The sequence below is a fragment of the Carcharhinus amblyrhynchos genome, chromosome 9 (genome assembly GCF_965287045.1).
Source record: "Carcharhinus amblyrhynchos chromosome 9, sCarAmb.v2.hapA, whole genome shotgun sequence".
In the NCBI taxonomy this organism is placed as follows: domain Eukaryota; kingdom Metazoa; phylum Chordata; class Chondrichthyes; order Carcharhiniformes; family Carcharhinidae; genus Carcharhinus; species Carcharhinus amblyrhynchos.
Window position 1 is genome coordinate 65,352,989 of NC_137332.1, and position 20,615 is coordinate 65,373,603.

The window sequence follows — 20,615 nt, forward strand, 5'->3', positions numbered from 1 at the left end:
TTGATATATAGGGTGTGTGTGTGTGTGTGTGTGTGTGTGTGTGTGTGTGTGTGTGTGTGTGTGTGTGTGTGTGTGTGTGTGTGTGTGTGTGTGTGTGTGTGTGAGAAAGCAGTATTACATGCTATAAACTTTTAACTTTTTACACTTCCCCCTTCTTCTTATAGAAAATAAGCATGCATTTTTCTGACTTGCATATTTCTTCATATTGAATGTTATAGATTCTTCCTCACCTGTCAGGATATCCATTCTGCCCACTGAGAATACAGCTTCTTTGCAATATTTGAAATGCTATTAGTTTTAAGTTATGATGAGCTGGTCTCATGCATCTCACAGTGTTGGATTTTGGAGTGGTATTGTAGATGTGGCCAAGGAGAATGTTGTTGGCAATTCCCAATACCTGGAAATTTCTTTCATTACAAGGTGGCTTTGAGCAAGGAAGGAGAGCAAGCTTATTTTTAATTTGGCTTTTGTTCTTAAATTTTGTTCTTAGGACTAGACTTAGTTTTGCTGACTGCACACTTTTTTGTGACACAGATTTTTCAGCTATTTTAGTTGTACATTCAAAATGTTGTGATGTCAATTTAAAATTTTCAGATTTTGGAATGTTCAAACTTCCGGACTTTATCTACCTTAAACCATTTGAATATGCAATGCATGGATCCATTTACTATCAATACTTTGGCTTATCCGAAAGTGATGTACCACTAAAGCTCTTTTAAAACTTTTTCCTAAAGCAAATGCTGAATCTTCAGCCATTGGTGAAGTTCATTTGGTGATCTTCCATATTTCCATTGCCTGCAAAGCTTCCCTAACTCTGATTTGTGCAGCTTAAGACTCAGCAAATCTGAATCTTTTCCCACTGTTGAATTAAGTTTGGTGTATTTATATAATCAGGGGTAAGATATTTTATTACTGCCCTTGGGTTGCTTCTCAGCTATGACAAATTGGAAAGTGTACGAAAGAAAAACAGAATTAATGGCATCCACTTGAAATTTTGCAAAATGATTTACCAAACCATAATCCCCGTAGATAAATCTTTTGTAAAGGTAATCTAATGGAGGAAAGTGCAAGCATTTTCAAAAAGTCAGTAGTTTCATTATGAATCACAAACAGAGAATGAGTTAATAAGGTTTACCAATAGTTGTAAAGTTCGTTCAGTTAAGGCCAAGTAAAATGAGAGCACTGGTAGTAGGAGATTCATTAGTTAGAGGAACAGACAGACATCTCTGTGGCCATAGACATGGTTTCAGGGTGGCATGTTACCTCCTTCTTGTTAGAGTCAAGGATTTACAGAGAGGTTGAAGGGTATTCTTTTAGGGGATGATGAACAGCTAAAAGTTATGGTCCATGTCAGTACCAGTGACTTGGATAAGAAGGGGGTGAGGTCCTGACAGCAAATTTCAGGGAACGAGGAAGGAGTTTACATTGCAACACCTCTAAAGCAATGGTGCTTTATTTCCAATCCCATGTGTTAGTCAGCATTGATGTGGAGATGTTAGTGAGCATTGAAATAAGAGAATCGAGCAATTGAACATGTAGCTGGAGAATTGGTGTCGGAGGAGGGCATCAGATTTTTTGAGGCATTGCAACCGGTTCTGGAGCAAATGTGTACAAGATGGATAAGCTGCAACTTAGCAAGACCGGGACATTCACAAGAATGTTTGTTCTACCACATTACAAGTGCACCATCCACCAGCATAGATATTCTTTCACTTCGGGTTCTCACTCGTGATTGAGATCTGTGCTACTGAAGAGAAGAACAACATGAGGTTGCAGAAGGACAAGTCATAGACACAGAATTCCAGGTCAGTTCCCCTTGGACCAGTGGGAAGGCAAACTCAGCCCTGTTCAATTGCGCAGACATGAAGCCGCAAGAAAGTTGCGATTTGGAGCGAAGCTCTGCAGCAGCTTGGACTGCCAAAGTATGAAGGAACCATGGCAACTGCTAGGGAAGTGAGTGCATGCAAGGAGGAAATTTGCATCTTTGTGGGGCACTGAAGTGAGTAATGGTCAAAAAAAGGTTTTCAAAAAATGACAAAAATAAACTGTAGCTTTCTAGGATTTGTTTTAATTCAGTGAGATCAGTGTGAAGATGAAGCAGGAAGTAATTTCCTTTGGTTCCTATCTATTTCTGACAATTAGATGATCTCTTAAAAGAAGAGTTTATTTTCCATCTCACCAATAGATGGGTTAACATAGATCAGGAACAAGAACAGGCCATTTGGCTTTTCAACTTGCTTCACCATTTAGTTGCTTGTTACCATCTATCACTCTTTCTCTATATCTCCAAGCTTTTTCCCAGTTGTGGTCACGGACTAGCTGAATGTTAAAGGAGTGGAAGCTCTTCCTATTGGATAATCTGATTGCATAACACAACTGATGATACCCTACACCTATGGGAACCTAGCAAGTGTGGTGAAACCCACTGCCCTCTGCGCCCTTGAGGTTGCACCTCTCGTGAAAAGAATGTGCCATCAGGCCCTGCTAATTGACCTGAAAGATGCAGTGCCTGCAGTTGTTCGTGAGATGCCATCAAGGTCTGAACTGATCCTTGGAAGAAGCCAGGAATGAGGACATTCAAGTCCACAGTGACTCGGACAGCAACTCGCGCTGAGAAGTGAGGGGTCTTTGGCAACAATGATTATTTATAATCATTTGCCTGGAGAGTCACAAGGCGGGATTACCACACAATCTGCTACATGTTTTGTGGTGGCAGGAGGTAGCCCATCATTGGCTGCCAGCGGGATCTTCTGGTCCCACCATTGTCACCAGGATTTCCTGCTGAATAGAAGTTTACAGCATGAGAACAGGCCCTTCAGCCCAACTTGTCCATACCACCTTTTTTTTAAACCCCGTGCACCCCTCACACCCAAGAAACCCACTGCAGGGATGTGGTGTCGGTGGGACTGGAAGATTCTGCTGGCTGTTCCATCCAGTGTCCCCATGGCACTGGGTCCTGGTCATCTTCAGATAGATGGTACATAGTATACATGTCCTTTTTTTCCTACTTGCCTCTTTCTTCTGCCATTCTGATGTGTATGGCTCCAGTCTACCTGTGGATTGTGTTCCCATTTATCACCACTGAAGCACAAAATCTGAGAGGTGTACTGCCATTGTTAGCTGCAGTTGGTTATCAGTTTCTTTCTTGCAGTTTTGCCCCCTCTCAACATCCACTGTTAATAAGCTCTTAACGAGCCCTGCAGTTGGCCCTATGGAGGAATCAGGCAGGATTTCAATCCCACCCTCTCCTGGCTTGATGAACTTGGCCTGCTAAGAAAGAGTGCTGGGAATACAGCATCCCAGGTATCTTAGAGCCCCATCTCTGTTGTTGATCTCTGTGGGGCTCAAAAATTCAGCCCATTATTTCAGAAAATCAAAGACACAGAATCAATTGAGAGAAGTATGTACTTAGTTGGAAAGTATTGGAAAGAACTTGGGGATGTAGAGAAGAAAAAGGAAATTGGGATTAAACTGGCTAGAGTTCACATGGTAATAAATTGGTGAAGCAAGTTTACAGGCTAAATGTTCCTGTAATCCTCTAAGTTAAACCATTTATGGGTGAGATTGAAAAGAAATACTTTTGTTGTCTAGTTGTCAGAAATCTATGGGAGCCTGCTCAGGATATTATTTACTGCTTAGTTTTAATGCTGGTCTTACTGTCTTGAAACTAATCTGAGTAAGTTATGGCTTTTTTATATTTTGGAACACTTCTTCTGATCATTACGCACTTTAATAGCCATTTAGCTTCCAACTGCTTCTTTTTAATGTCCTGAATGATTGGTTGATTGATTGGATTATATTGGAAAAATAATTTGCACAGATGCCAAACTTGTGATAATGCAAAAAGAGAAAGACAAAAAGATTGCTTGACTTCCATATATTTGTGAAAACCCCCAAGGATTTCACTAGCGGTCCACGACCAAACTGCAAAATGGATTTGTGATAAAAAGAGGAAGCTTGTACGTGGAGATATGGCTTTGAGCCACACTGGAGAGAGGCAGCTCACCCTCCATCCTGGTGAAAGATCCTCAAATAAAGGCCTAGTTGAAACAGTTGACACGTAAGCCTGGTTAAAGGCAGTGGCCTTCAGTATGTGAAAGGTGAAAGTGTTTGACAAAAAAGAAACCTCAAAAAAGAAACCAGATAAACTTTTTATTATGTACTGGAAAGTTGGGCGATTCTAGCTGGCTGAATTCCAGGAATATTCAAGCACAACTACGGCTATGAGGAGAGATTGGGTAAACTGGGGTTGTTCTCTCTGGAAAGACAGAGGATGAGGGGCGACCTAATAGAGGTGTTTAAAATTGTGAAGGGCATAGATAGGGTGAACAGTGGGAAACTTTTTCCCAGGTTGGAGGTGACGAACACAAGGGGTCACAGGTTCAAGGTGAGGGGGGCAGGGTTTAACACAGATGTCAGAGGGATGTATTTTACACAGAGGGTGGTGGGGGCCTGGAATGTACTGCCAAGCAAGGTGGTAGAGGCGGACACACTGGGATGGTTTAAGACTTATCTGGATAGCCACATGAACAGACTGGGAATGGAGGGATACAAACGAATAGTCTAGTTGGAAGCGTGAGCGGTGCAGGTTTGGAGGGCTGAAGGGCCTGTTTCCTGTGCTGTATTGTTCTTCGTTCTTTGTTGTTCTTTGTTCATATTCAGATGCATTTAATTCTTGACACTTGTTAACTTGTAACTGGGGTTCTCTTGAATTAGATTGTTGCCAAAACATCAGGTTCATAGTCACACTTCAATATGGTTTCTGCATGTGGCTGATGGAAAAATAAAAAGAGCTGAAATAGATAAAATACAGCATTAATAATTGTAATACGGAACATTTAAAAAAAGAACAACTTACAAATATGTTGAATATGGAATGGAAATGTTGATGTTAACAAAGGTAATTATTATAATCTGATTGAAAGATTTCAAAGGTATATTTGTAGGGTGGTATTGCAATTTTTAAAACCCTTTTCCAGCACATATACTTTTTTAAATATTGTAGAGATTGTCAGCTAAGCATGACTTAAAGCTAATGATTGCATTCATATTATTAGATCTTTCCCAAGTGCGTTACACTACAAAATCTATTTCATGCATGTCATAGACATGGTGATTAAAACCACATTAGAAATGTAAATATAAATAATGGTCTGCTATCATTCACACTACAGCAACCGTCACACAGTGAATTGCTAAGAATTCATAAAGTGCCCTCAATTTTGGCCTTTTAAGTAGATAAGTAAATAAGTAGTTATGTGCACGTACTTGGTTGGGAAAAATAGCAAAATCTTATATTAGCTTCAAACTATTCAACTGCTTGCTGTTGGGAAAGTTACAGTGGTTTTACATTTTTTATCTTCAGGGGTTTATTTCTATTAAAATTATCAATTGAATTGAGTTTCCTTTACTGAGCAGAATAATAGTCTCAGATACATATTATGTAATGTCAACATAAACATGAATTATAAATGACACTCAAAGTAGAAAGAATAACCTTGAACGAGAAATTATAAATTCATATTGTTCTCCATTATAGGAACATACAGCACCAGAAATAAAGCATAGCAGTCTATCTCACCAATCCAGTAAGGGCATAAGAAAAGGAGCAGGCTATTTGGTCCGTCAAACCTGCTGTTCCATTCAGTACAATCATGACTGATCCTTTAATTCAACCTTCCTCCATTATCTTCATATCCCTTCGTTTCCTTTGTATCCAAACATCTGTCACTGGCTTGAATGTAATCAATGATTCAGTGCTGTATCCACAGCTCTCTGCATTAAACAATTCCAAAGGTTCTTTGAATGAAGAAATGTTTCCTCATCTTACTTCTAAATGACTGATTCTTCATTCTAAAATTGTGACCCCTGATTCTAGATTCTCCAGTCAGGGGAAACATTCTCCCAATATCTTCACTGTCAACTCCCTTGAGAATTTTATATATTTCAGTGAGACATCTTCTCACTTTTCTAAATTTCTAGGAATATGAACCTAGCCTTCTCAGCATCTCGTAGGACAATCCCTTCATCCAAGCACCAATCTAGTGTGCCTTGATTGCACCCCTCTGAGGCAAGCCTATCCCCCCTTGGGTAAGGAGATCAGAATTGCATACAGTGCACGCTACACGGTCTCACTGTAGTCTGATTGCGGTCAGACTTCTTGACCCTCAAGGGGATGGCGGCTTAGTCAAAATGTCGTTGTACTGGTAATACAAAGCCCTGGACTAGGAAAATTGTAATTGGGAACAGATGTATGCCATTTGGCCCTTCAGTATGTTCATGGCTCATCTGATTGTGCTTTCAATTCTACTTTCCTGTCTGCCGCCCATTAGCTTTGCCATGTCTATCAAAAGTCAATCTAAATAAAACCAATGACCAGTCTTCCTTCATTTCTAGAGAGAGAATTCCACAGATCAATAACCCTCTGGGAGAAGAAATTTCTCCTCGATCCATCTTAAATCTCTTATTTTTAAACTGTGTCCTATAGGTCTAGTTTCTCCCACAAGAGGAACCATTTTCCTCTCATTCTTCTAAATGAGTAAAGGCCTAATCTGTGCAACCTTTCTTCATAAGAGAAAGCCTTCATCCCAGAAGTGGCACTGACACTCTGGATACATGGTAGTTAGTGGAAGTTGAGTTCAATTAATTAATAAATCTGGAATTAAAAGCTCTCGAAAATGGTTACCGTGAAACTGCCAAATTATTATAAAAACCCATTAGACTCACAGAACTGTTAAAGGAAAGGACATTTGGCCTGCCATGTCTGTACGAGTTCTCCAAATGATGGCATCATGACATAGTGCCATTCCTGTTTTTCCCTATACTCCTGCACAGTCTTTCTATCCAAATAATCATCTAATGCTATCTTGATTGCCTTGATTGAACCTATCTCCACCACATTTCCTGGCAGAGCATTCCAGGCCTAAACCATCTGTTGCCTGAAAAAGTTTTCTCTTGCATCACATTTTCTTCTTTTGCAAATTACTTTAAATCTGTGGCCTCTTATTCTTGATCCTTTCACAAGGGGTAACAGGTTCTCCCCATCTACCCTGTCTGTCCACTCCATGATTTTGAACATCTCTATCAAACCATTCTTGTAACCTTCTTCTGCATTGTCTCGAATGTGTTCACATTTTTCTTATAATGTGGCACTAGAACTGTACGCACTGCACCAGGTGAGGACTAACTAGGTCATATAAATGCCCTTCAGGGGAAGAAATCTGCCATCATTACCGGATTTGGCCTATATGTGACTCCAGACCCAAAACAATGAGATGTCTCTAGAACGTTGTTATAGAATTTGCGTCCACTGCCTCTTCCAACAGTGCATTCCAGGCATTCACCACTCTCTGTGTGAAAAACCTGCCCTTTACATCTCTCTTAAACTTTTCCCCTCTCACTTTCAACCTCTGCCCCTGATTAATTGACCCTTCGACCCTGGGAAAAAGATACTGACTATCCACTCAATCCAAGCCTGTCATGATCTTGTGAACCTCTATCAGGCCTTCCCTCATTTTCTGATGCTCTAATGAAAACAATCCAAGTTTGTTCAACCTCTTTTCATAGTCCATATTCTCCAAACCAGGCAACATCTTGGTAAATCTCTCCTGCACCCTTTCCAATGTTTCAACATCCTTCCAGTAGCATGGCAACCAGAATTGCACACAATGCTTCAAATGCAGCCTAACCAAAGTCTTATATATCTAAGTCCTTGGAATGGATTATGAAGAGCTGCGGTCCAAGCACTGATCCTTATTACGCATCAGTAGTTACTTCTGCTAGCCTGAGAATAATACAGTTTATTTATTTTCGCTATTTGCTAGCCATTGACTAGTCCTCAGTCGATGCTAATGTCTTACTCAGTTCGATGAATCTTAATTTTGAGTAATAAGACGTTACCCAATGATACCTCATTGAAGTTTTGTTTCAAAATCTTACCAAACCATCCACTGGTTTCCCAGCTTATCCTATCCTATTATATATTCTAACTGATTTGTCAAACAAGTATTTTTTTTCATAAATCCATATTAACTCTACCCAATTATATTACGATTTTCTGTTCCCTTTTATCACATTCCTAGTGGCAGAGTCTATATTTTCCCTGCTTCTAAACTGGCCTTTTGTTTTTCTCCTCCCTCCTTTTGCCGTGTCTAGAAAATGTGATGCCTAGAAATAATGTTGCTAACTTTTGTTCAAACAACATAAAGAGGTTTAAAAAAACAGTGCTGCCTTATCAAATTTGCTCAGTAGAATTTTTGAAAATTATGCATTAGATGATACTGCATTAAATGAAACAGTAAAATGTCAATTGTATGTAGTGAAAAAAAGTACAAATATAGTTTAAAGGATTAGAATAAAGACTAAGTATAAATGGAAGTAATTATTTTGTTACTATTCTAAAAATACAAAGTATGTTGTGATTAACTCATCATAAATTAAACTTTGCTATTGTAAATTTGGAAGAATCTTAAACAGGTTCAACAATACGAAATACATATTGTGTAAATTCCCCCATCTAGTGCCTCCAGAAGGGAGTTTCACTAAAATGAGGCACAGGTCATAAGAATGCAACTGTGTTATAGCATGGGTTTTCTGACCAGCACTCTCTTCAAACACAGCTCCCAGCAGTTATCTGTAGGCTATATATTAATTTCATAAGCCACAATTTCAGGCAGTCACATAACTTCTGGAGCAATGGGACTTGGAGCTTGGATGAGGATGAACATTTCTAGGTTTTGTTCACTCGTGTCTGAACCTTTGAGTGTCACAGACTGAGTGTGTGGAATTAATGGATGTCCTTGTTTTTAGGGGCATTGGATTAATGAAATGGCTGTCTTTTTTGTGACTGTAATAAGACACAACCAGGTTTTGTAGCACTCAAAGGTTACTTATGTTTATTGCTTTTTTTTCCAGCTGTTGATCTACATTACTGTGGAAACTCATGAAACTGTGATCCCTCTATAATATGCTATCAGTGATCTGTTGAATTTCAGTTTGATTATTCCTTGGCTAACATTTCAGAACTCCCTCCCTCCCACCCTTTCTTGGTGGTTCCATTGATCCAGTACTGAAAATCGTCAGGTTTACCATGACTTTCACAGGTACAGCAAGTGTACCATAGAGAACATTGTCTGACTAACTTCAAATAATTGCTCCCCTGAAGAGCTGTTTTTCTTTGACACTATTCTTTGTAAATGCTAAGTTTGGTTTGAAATTCTATCATATAGACCTTTCCTCACTGGTTATGATCTCCTCCTGAGAGTCCTCCAAATTATGTGCATAAACCTCCTAAATAAAACGATAGCAGGCTGGATATGAGCAATTGTATTGTTCTCTTGAAGAATTTTGTAAACTATTGTCCATTAGCTGCAGTTTTGAGGCTTGTAACAAAGTTGACATATAGGCAGACAACTTAAGAAATTAGAAATTTCCAACTGTCTCTCAGTGAATCAAAGCATTAATTCATTGTCTTAATAATTATTTTCCTGAGAGTGTTGAACCTTGTCCAGTTGTTGAACCTTGTTCTGTAGGTGTTTTCTTGGCAACATTGAAAACTCCATTACCTGTGCTTCTAAACACAAAACATGTTCACATTAGTCAATTACTTCATAGTACTCTGCACTCATTTCTGAGCATTAACAACATTTTCAGTACCTGGAAGCTGGGTGAACTTGAAAGAACCATTTAACAGGCTATTTATTTGTTCCATTCTGTGCTGCATGTCGAATTGTCCCACTTCCTGCACTCGCATTAACACCCATCTCATCTCCTGCAGTCCACATTGTCATTGGGTAAGGCAGTCCTGTAAAGATTCATCCACCCCTTGCACTTTCCCTCCATTAGTTCCAGTCAATTCATATCTTCCTATTTATCATCAAGTTAAAAGGCAACTTGCTATCCTGCAATCAAGAATTGGCAAAATGAGAAATGATTCTAAAGAAATTATGACGTTTTTAACTTAGCTATGTTACAGTTTCTCATACAATGTACATCCATTTTACAAAGCTTTCCTCTTTGTTTTCCTTCTACTTCCACATGATGCAATCTCTTTGATTGATTTATTATTGTCACATGTATTAGTATACAGTGAAAAGTATTGTTTCTTGCAAGCTATACAGACAAAGCATATTGTACATAGAGAAGGAAAGGAAAGGGTGCAAAATGTAATGTTACAGCCATAGCTAGGGTGTAGGATCAACTTATTGCAAGGTAGATCCATTCAAAAGTCTAGCAGTAGGGAAGAAGCTGTTCTTGAGTCGATTGGTACATGTCTGCAGACTTCTGTAGCTTTACCTTGACCAGAAGAAGGTGGAAGAGAATATGTCTGGGGTGCGTAAGGTCCTTAATTATGTTGGCTGCTTTTCTGAGGCAGCAGGAAGTGTAGACAGTGTCAGTGGATGGGAGGCTGGTTTAAGTAATGGACTGGGCTTCATTCACGACCCTTTGTAGTTTCTTGCAGTCTTGGACAGAGCAGTAACCATATCGAGTTGTAGTACAACCAGAAAGAATGCTTTCTATGGTGCATTTGAAAAAGTTGATGAGAGACATTGCAGACATGCCAAATTTCCTTAGCCTCCTGAGAAAGAAAAGGTGTTGGTGGGTTTTCTCAACTATAGCATCAGCATGGAGGGTCAAGCCCAGTGGCTCTAGTAGAGGTTGTTTTTGTCGTTGTTGGCTGTCTCTCAGTTCAAGGATGACGTCAAGACAGGGTCATAAGCTTTCGCCATGAGTCCTCACTGAACAGATTCTTGACCCACAGATCTTTGGGCACATAGGGCAGGACATCCCACAAGATAATGGAATCTGGAATGCAGGTTTTTTTTGTTTTTCTTTACTTTCCTGCTGTCTTTCTGCCTCATCATTCAAGCAATTGGATTCAAAGCATGCTGCAGCTTGATGGAAAAGTTGTCACCATTTGAACAATTAATAGCAAACTCTTCCCAGTAAGTAATTCAACGCTGTCATGCTTCAAACAGAAATTCAGCGTCTTTGAAGCAATTTCTTTGTCCTCCCCTGGAATGCTAGCCATTTGAGAGCTGAGAAGACACGACTTTGGTGGGGGAGATGCTTATCGACCATTGGCCGTAGCATACAGTCCATTGTAATTGTATTAGCAGGAGTTTTGCCTGATGCTTGTAGAGTTGACTTCAAGAAGGACACGAGCATTTTTTTGCGTAACCTCCGATTTATCCTGAGGCATTGCTGGAGGAATTTATCTTGCACTCAATGCATTACTGATGCACAATTTTGGTTTCAGTGCAGTGTAGGATGTGATAACAACAACTGCTCTCTACATGAGGACTTTTGGTGACTTGCAGAGGTGTTTGTTGTCAAAGAGTTGCTGCTGTAGATTTTAGAAGGTTGAATTGGCACAGACAATCCAATGTTGGATCTCCTCCCCAATGGTGGATTTTGAGAGTGCTAGCTGCCAAGGTAAGGGAGTACTCAACATATTCTCATATCCCAGAATGCCCACTTCAACACATATGGGAGGTGAAATGGTTGCCTCACCAGGAATGGGCTGATATGAGTTTCGTTTCCACAACATTCAAAGACAGGCCAAGTTTCTTCTATGCAGGAGTGTATTGCAAATCTGGTGCAGAGTGAAATATTACATTGCAGCCTTCTACAAACTGTAGATCATATTTGTCAATTCTGGCCAGTTTAATTTTGGCACAGAGGTGAAAAAGTTTTCCATCTGGGTGGTATTCAATACTCACCCAAAAGGCAGTTGATCTTTGATGAGGTAAGTAACCACTGCCATCGGCATTCATTTAAAAAAAAAGACGAATTCTGGTAGTACATGCAAGATCCTATTCCAGATGTCAAAAACAACTCCATAGATAGGAAGATTGCTTTAGAATAGAAGATGCATTTCCCTGCTTGTTCTGTCACCTGCCCCTACCCAGAAAGGTAGGTCTCATTGAGGGCAGTGATGCCATTTTGGAGTCTTGATAGCTCATGATACTACTACAGTTCTGATTCCTGGATCTCGACGTTATCTGTTAATATTCTAACGTTTTAGTTTGAAAAAGTCAGTTTTCTTTCTTTGACCAAGATGGTGATCCCACGGAGTATGGCTCCTGAGCTGGGAGAAAGTTTTTAGTGTCCTTTTTCTATTTGGGATGAGCAGAGGGTATCCTGAAAAGAACTGCTTGGTCATCTCTATCCAACACAGGTACCCAATGATCCTCATATCTGCCTGCCTCTATGCAGGTTCTTGATCAGGGGCTGACCTTAGTACTGTCCCCGTCACCACTTCTCCAAAGCTCCAAGACCTAGAAATGGACCCCGGTAGAAGCTTGCATTTGTCTTTTTTTTTAAATATAGAGGCCTTTATTGTCTACACGATATGATGGGTTGGTCGTCAGATTTCAGTGATATAGAACACTACAGCACAAACAGGCCCTTCCGCCCACAAGTTGCGCCGATCACATCTATACTACCAAGCCATAGAACTATCTAACTCCCAATCCCATTAGATCCCATATACTCATCCAGAAGTCCTTTAAAAGACCCCAGCGAGTACGCCTCTACCACTACCGATGGCAGCCGATTCCACTCACTCACCACCCTCTGAGTGAAAAACTTACCCCTAACATCTCCTCTGTACTTGCTTCCCAGCACCTTAAACCTGTGTCCTCTCGTAGTGACCATTTCAGCCCTGGGAAATAGCCTCCGAGAATCCACCCTATCTATTCCTCTCAACATTTTATAAACATATGTTAAGCCACAATATATATGTTTTATAAACATACGTTAAGCCACAATAACCAGAACCACTTTCCATTGCAACCTTCTTTTGCCTTTACGGTCAGTAAGACACATACCCTTTCTCTGCCTGTTTGCCGTTGAGGACTTCTTGGACAGCATTTTGTCTAGCACCTTCCCCTTCCCCTTCACCTTGCGTCAAAGGGTGGCCCTGCCAGGAGCAAGGAATTACTGACAGTGTAGCTTGGGATCATCAAAGCAAATGAGCCTCTTCATCATGTCAAGATGTTGATCCATGGAGGGTTCAGCAGTGGAAAAGATGTGCTGTCTTGATCCCTGCACTGACTGCGGAAATGCTCTTGGCATTTGTGGCCATTGGAATTTGGAACCCATGAGGGCCCTGCTAAAGGCTGATTCTCCTGCCACTATTGGGAGATGATGCAGTAAATCAAGTAATGCCTCGAGGGAAAATTGGGGAGGAGTAGTTTTGAATGGCATCCCACATTCAGTCTCCTTTTGCAACCATCAATCTTATTGCTCAATAGGGTTTCACTACTACAATTCTGTAGTAGAGCACTTTGGTGTGGATCAGTGCAGTGCTGCAAGACCAAGACTAGGGTTTCTGCTATTTATGCATGTTAGCAACCAGAGCATGCACAGTTGTAGTCAAGTTGTGCATGGTCTCATTTAATTGCACTCTTTAATGTTCCACAGCTGGCCACTTTCATCCATGGAAGAACAGATCATTGCAATATCCAGGATCATTAACATGCTTGTGCTTGGGACAGCATCCCATTCTCAATGCAATCTTGTTCAGTGTGCTTGAATGGCCGCTCAGCACATTACACAGTCTTTGCTGCTGCTCAATGATTCTCTTTTCCAGCAATGGCCCCACGATGCAGCATCTATGTCCAACTGAGCTGAGCTTGAGGAGGATTGCACCTTGTGATCCCAAACTCTCAACAGCTCTCCCTGTCACCACCATCTGGTCATTCTCACTTGTAAATTGTGAATCACCAAGTGAAAACCCAACGCTCTGTCTAACCTGTCCCAGGAAATTGGAATTAACTGTCTGTGATCTTTATTGACTTTTGCTGCAAGGTGAATAGTTTGCTAAGGATCAAAAGATATGATAAGCATGGTAAGAGTGTTGCAAATTATGAGTTTAAAAGTTGCTTTCTTGTGGCTTTCCCACACAGTACCAGGACCCCGTCCCACCCAAACCAATCCTAACTTGTCTCTGAGTTTATGCCCTGCTCAATATTTCAAACAATAAAATTAAATTGCCATAGTTCCAGATAACCATAGGCTGCTCTCCCTTTTGAGGGGGAGAGCTGACTGGTGTTGCTTTAACCTGAGAATCATCACACCTCCAGCGAGGGGCAAGGTTAAGAGAGTGGTGCCTTCATGAATAACCTCATACAATATCATTGTTATGTTGATGATCTTTGCAAAACATCCACAGGTGTGGATTTTCAGTGTGCTGCTATTTATGTTACTGTGGCTTTGTGATGTTTAAGTCACAGTGCATAAATTATGATAGAGTGATCACACGTTATTAATTTGGATAATTGTGTTGCTGGTTATAAGGCTCATTAGTCAGCTGTAAATGAGATATTAGACTACTTAATTATTTCTCAAATTAATCTTTGTTTTATCATTGCACTATTATTGAAACATTGCTACTTGATTGCAATGTAAATAATAATGAAAAACGTCAACCGCATGGGTTCAATTTCTGGACTGGCTGAAGTTATTCATGAAGGCTCCACCTTCTCAACCTTGCCAATCATCTGAAGTGTGGTGATCCTCAAGTTAAATCACCACCAGCCTATAGACATCTGGGACTATGGCAATTCTAGCTGAAATAATATTGTGCAATTATTTGGCAAGCAAGATGATACTGATGATCTAAGATGATGAAAATCCATCAAATTTTCATGACTAATGCTACCACTACAAATTGCTGGTCATATTTTGATGAGCTATTTAAATTAAAAGCTAATGGATTTAATTTTTTTTAACTTCAATCATCTTGGTTATTCTTCTTCCTAATCTTGCCACTTCCTCTTTTCCTGTCTTTTCTCCTATTTTCATTCCCTTCATCTGTGTTTGTCTTTCCTTTTCCCATTTCCTCTTTCTCTAGTTTCACCTTCCACATGACCTCACTCCCTGGCCTTTTCAACCGGTTTTAAATTTATTCCCCTTCTCTTCTATTTTGTTCCTTTTATTCCCTTGATCAATGACTCATTCAAAATGTCTTTTACATTATTTCACCCTCTCAATCTGTCTTTGCTTCCTCTCCCCTTTTTCTTTTTATTCCTATCTTTCAGTCTGTCACTTTCACTTGCCTTTCTCATCCTTAATTGTCTTTCTTTTCCTTTCCTCATTCTCTCATCTCGGCAAGTCAATCTGTCTCTTAAACCTGAGTTGTCCTTCCACTCCACGTCATGACATCTGGCATTTTCCTTTGTGAGATTTTCTTTTTCTTTGGATATGGCTGTATATTTAGGTAAAACTGGACTAATCAAAGAATGATTCCTCAATAATGTAAGTTTAAATAAACACAAGATCCATTTGCAGTAGTTACTGATCAGTAAAATTCGATAATCAGGCATTAGATGCTTTGAAAACATCTCCCTTATCATTCCATATCTGGGAAATAATTTCTTGACTGAAACAGTTAGAAAATGGTTTATTTCACATGTGCAGAATATTCAACACTACTGAAATTAGGAAATAATCACCTGTAGGGTGATCTAGAGGATTTTCACAGTAATTTCATTGCAGTGTTAATGTAAGCCTACATGTGACACTGATAATTAAACTTAAACTTGTATTTAAGATCAAAATATTGCAAATAACTTAAACTCTTTAAATGGTGTTTTTAATTTAGTATTAACAATGGTGGTGGAAGAGGTTGGTCCAGAATTGTGCAAAATTTAGTTTACAAATTTATGTTTTTATTACAGAAAGATGAGCTTTAGTTCACTTTGGTTTGATTTATTAGTGTCACATCTATTAGTATACAGTGAAAAGCATTGTTTCTTGATTGCTATACAGACAAAGCATAACATTCATAGAGAAAGAAAGGAGAAGTACAGAATGTAGTGCTACAGTCATAGCGAGGGCATAGAGAAAGATCAACTTAATGCAAAGTAGGTCGATTCGAAAGTATGATGGCAGCAGGGAAGAAACTATTGAGTTGGTTGATAGGTGACCTCAGACTTTTGTACCTTTTTCCCGATGGAAGAAGATGTAAGAGAGCAGCGGGATGTGTAGACAGAATCAGTGGAAGCTGATTTGCATGATGGATTGGGCTACGACCTTTTGTAGTTCCTTGCAGTCTTGGGCAGAGCAGGAGGCATACCAAGCTCTGATACAACCAGAAAGAATGCTTTCTATAGTGCATCTGTAAAAGTTTGTGGGAGTTGTAGCAGACATGCCAAATTTCCTTAGTCTTCTAAGAAAGTAGATGCATTGGTGCTATCTTAACCATAGTGTTGGCATGGGGCACCAGGGCAGGTTATTGGTGATCTGGACTCCTAAAACCTTGAAGGTCTCAACCATTTCTACTTTGCCCCCATTGATGTAGACAGGGGCATGTTATCCACTACGCTTCCTGAAGTCAGTGATTATCTCTTTCGTTTTGACGTTGAGGGAGAGATCATTTACATCGCACCACTTCACCAGACTCTGTATCTCATTCCTGTACTCTGTCTTGTCATTTTGTTTGAGATCTGATCCACTACGGTGGTATCATCAGCAAACTTGAAAATCAAGTTGGAGGGGAATTTGGCAACACAGTCATAGGTGTGTAAGGAGTATAGTAGGGGGCTGAGGACACCACCCCCCCCCAAACACACACACACACACACACACACACACACACACGATTAAACTTAGTAGAGCAGGATCACAGGTTTACAACCTGCCTGTGAATGACACTGTGGGAGGAGTGAGGCCATGTGAGATGGTAAGGTCGAGGATGTAGTCATGAATATGTTTTAGGGAGTAAATATGTGGATGGTAAGACTGAGGGAAATTAAGAAGGCAGTGAACAGAGAATGTGATGAATTAAGGTAGAGGTTTAAATTACTAAAGGAGAAAACTTGCTGAATGCAGAGGCTGAGCGAGAAGAACAGTGAAGATGTTTCAATGAGAAAATTGGCTTGGTCCTTGGGTGAGTATTAGAGAATAGGAATGTCACATAAGAGATTAGCGGGGCAAACCAACGTGGGATGGTCAAAGGATGACAAGGCGTCAAGTAAGGGACAGTCTGAGGTGGGATTAGGTGAGGAGAATCATACCATCATCACAGCGGTCTGGGAAATGCAGTGGAGGAATATTTGACAACATGGAGACTAGGGGGAACATGCCTTCACCCTCTCATCCAGGTTTTCAACAAGGGCATGATCATCCACAGTAGCCTCATGGATGAAAAGGGCTTTGCTTGCAAGTGAATGAACATTCTGGATTGAGATGCAGATTGGGATAGTAATTGGCAAAGTTTATAGGTCAGCACTCAGATGGGTTGATCAGGGTGAAGATCATCTCCCAGCTGGTATGTTAGTTGAGAAAAGTCAGAGACTGTAGGTTAGAGCAGTTGGGTTTGCTGCCCATGACGATGGCCCTCTGAGGAATGCTAGGTGAAGCACCGAAGTAAACTGTGGGTTTACATAGGAGGGAGTCTAGCCAGTGATAATAGCAGGCGAGTAGGAACATTGAGGGGTCCTGAAGGATTCAGGTAGGTATTTGGAGGTCAGGGTGAAAGAGGAGTGAAATGGGAGACATGAAAGTAAAAACAAAAAGGAGACAAAGAGAAAAGGAGTAAAGAAGAGAGGATGAAATTATAAATTAAATGATGCCCTTGGGCCTTAAGTGATAGCTGAAATGTGGATTAAAATGGAAATAGGGAAAGCTCAAATTATAGACCTGATTAAATAGCAATTATTACAATGTATATATTCTACTATTAAATGGGAAATATGGAGGAGACACTAGGATCAGAAGAGTTACAATCAAAAGTCCAGTGCAGGGATAAAGTAGGCTGGATCTAGAAGCTGCAGAGATGCATGTTCTTCCTGCCTTTCATCTCAACGTAACATTAATTTTAAAACAGTCATTCATTTCTCATGTGGTTACTGCTACAATGAAATCACTGATTTAGCTCAGTCTTTCTGTGGACTTCAATGATTGGTGCACTAAGCCCAAGTGGCCTACTATATGGCCAGAGTTGGGATCCTGGTCTCTCAGCTGTCCATCAGAGGCCTTGACCTTCTTGTAGTTATGACCCTTGTCATCATTCCAGACAGCAGCTGTCAAACAAAACCACTGTCAGACATTCAATCACTGAGGATGATTGACATTGAATTAAACCATTTGATTCTCAGATCTGTGCTAAGTACTTGTAATTACCTGCCACACCAGTCCCCAACCAAATGCAATGACACCACTGAGCCTGTCTGTACCTGTTCAAATTGACTAGAATGAAATCTTGACAAAAAGGTGTCAGGAAATGCTTTTAAATAATGCACTTAAGATGACCTTTTTTGCATTCCAGTTAGTAAAATATATTCTTTAATCGCAAAAAAAGTCAGCAGCAACCAGCATTAACCCATTATGTATCATAACCAGCAATATACAGACCAATATGCTATCTTAATGCAGAGTGCTTCATTTTTGTTAGATGCCCTTACCTTAAACAGTTGGGCAATGTCAGCGAAAATGAAATATCTTGAATGTTCATCTCTAAGTGGTTTAACATTACGAACAAATTAAGAATATTTAAGTTCAGGTCAGAATGGAAGAATGATCCTCAGTTTTTCAGTGACTCATTGTGGTCTTCACTGCTTTGCAGTCCTCTGAACAGTTTCAAATGCCTAGACAGGGCAACTAAATAAACCATGCAAGGGAAACATTTCAGCTGCAGAAGAAGCCTGAGGTATAAAATTATCTCGATCTTACAAAACCAGCCCAGATCTAGAATGCAAATTATTTTGCATAATCTGATAAACAAACTGTTTCAAACTGATCACAGGATCTGCACACTACTCCAGGAAAGTAATGATAATTTATCATTTTTCTCCACCACTGACTTTTCAAACATCCCCTCCCCAGTCCTTCCACTTTCACATCTGACAGGGAAGAGAATTAATTGATTTCTTAATTACTTGAGAACATCCATTCAGCTGCTTATGTTTTGTCTCCTCTTCCTCATTGAACCAAATTTTCAACAAGACTTGCTCTGTGCTATGTAATCATGAATCTCCATATTTCAGCTTGTCCTCATGGATTGTCAAAGTGCTTCGAAAGGCAAGTCATCAGCACAAATCAACTCCAGCCTACCGGGACTACCTGGATCCACTACAATTTGCCTATTGCCACAACAGGTCCACAGCCGATGCCATCTCCCTGGCCCTGCATTCAACTCTGGAACACCTAGATAACTCCTATTTATTGACTATAGCTTAGCCGTCAACACCATTATTGTCATGAAACTCATCTCCAAACTCCATGGCCTAGGCTTGGCTCCTCCTTCTGGATCCTGAACTTCCTAACTTGCAGACCACAATCAGTAAGGACAGGTAACAACACTTCCTCCATGATCATCCTCAACACTGGTGCTCCACAAGGCTGTGCTCTCAGCCCGCTACTATACTCCTTGTACACCTATAACTATCTGGCCAAACTCCCCTCCAGTTTGATTTTCAAGTTTGCTAACGACACCACCATAGTGGGTTGGATCTCAAACAATGACAAGTCAGAGTACTGGAATGAGGTAGAGAATCTGGTGGACTGGTGCAGCAACAGTAATCTCTCCCCCAGTGTCAACAAAACGAAGGAGATTGTCATCGACTTCAGGAAGCATAAAGGAGAACATGCCCCTGTCTACATCAATGGGGACGAAGAAGAAAGAGTCGAGAGCTTCAAGTTTTTAGATGTCCAGATCACCAACAACCTGTCATGGTTCCACCCTCCCCCCCCACCCCCCCCCACCCCCCATACCGACATGATATTCAAGAAAGCCCACTAATGTCTGTGCTTTTCAGAAGACTAAGGAAATTTGACATGTCAGCTACGACTCTCACCAACTTTTACAGATGCACTAATAGAAAGCATTATTTCTGGTTGTATCACAGCTTGGTATTTCTCCTGCTCTGCCCAAGAGTGCAAGGAACTACAAAAGGTCGTGAACGTAGCCCAATCCATCATGCAAGCCTGCCTCCCATTCATTGACTCTGTCTACATTTCCCACTGCCTCAGCAAAGCAGCCAGCATGATTAAGGACCCCACGCACCCTGGACATTCTCTCTTCCACCTCCTTCCATTGGGAAAAAGATACAAAAGTCTGAGGCCACGTACCAGCTGACTGAAGAACAGCTTCTTTCCTGCTGCCCTCAGACTTTTGAATGGATTTACCTTGCATTAAGTTGATCTCTCTCTACACCCTAGCTATGACTGTAACACTATGTTCTGCATTCTCTCATTTTCTTCTCTATGAATGGTATGCTTTGTCGGCATAGCATGCAAGAAGCAATACTTTTCATTGTATGTTACTACATGTGACAATAATAAATCAAATCAAACCATGTGATCCTCCTCTTGAATCCTTGATCCCATTCCCACTTAACAGCTGACTACTGAATTTTTTTTGGCTTCCATGTTACTTGATGTAAACAGTTTTCTCTCATCAGGTACTTTTCCTTTCACTTTCAAAACTGCCATCATTGCGTGCCTTTTCAAAAAGTCTACCATTAACTCCACTGTTTTTATTATTTACCATGTCATCTCTGACATTCTTCACGTCTCCATAGTTGTTGTGCATGCTATAAATAGAGCTATTCATCTCACTCTCAAGAAATCCAAACAAAGGCTCTTGGAGTTTTAGACAAGGCCTTTAT

General features: G+C 40.3%; 1 protein-coding gene across 3 annotated transcripts in view; it reads left to right on the forward strand.

Annotated features, from left to right (window-relative positions):
- Positions 1-20,615, forward strand: part of LOC145348394 (potassium channel subfamily T member 2) — a 693,657-nt gene that overhangs the window by 283,189 nt on the left and 389,853 nt on the right. The window lies entirely within an intron of this gene.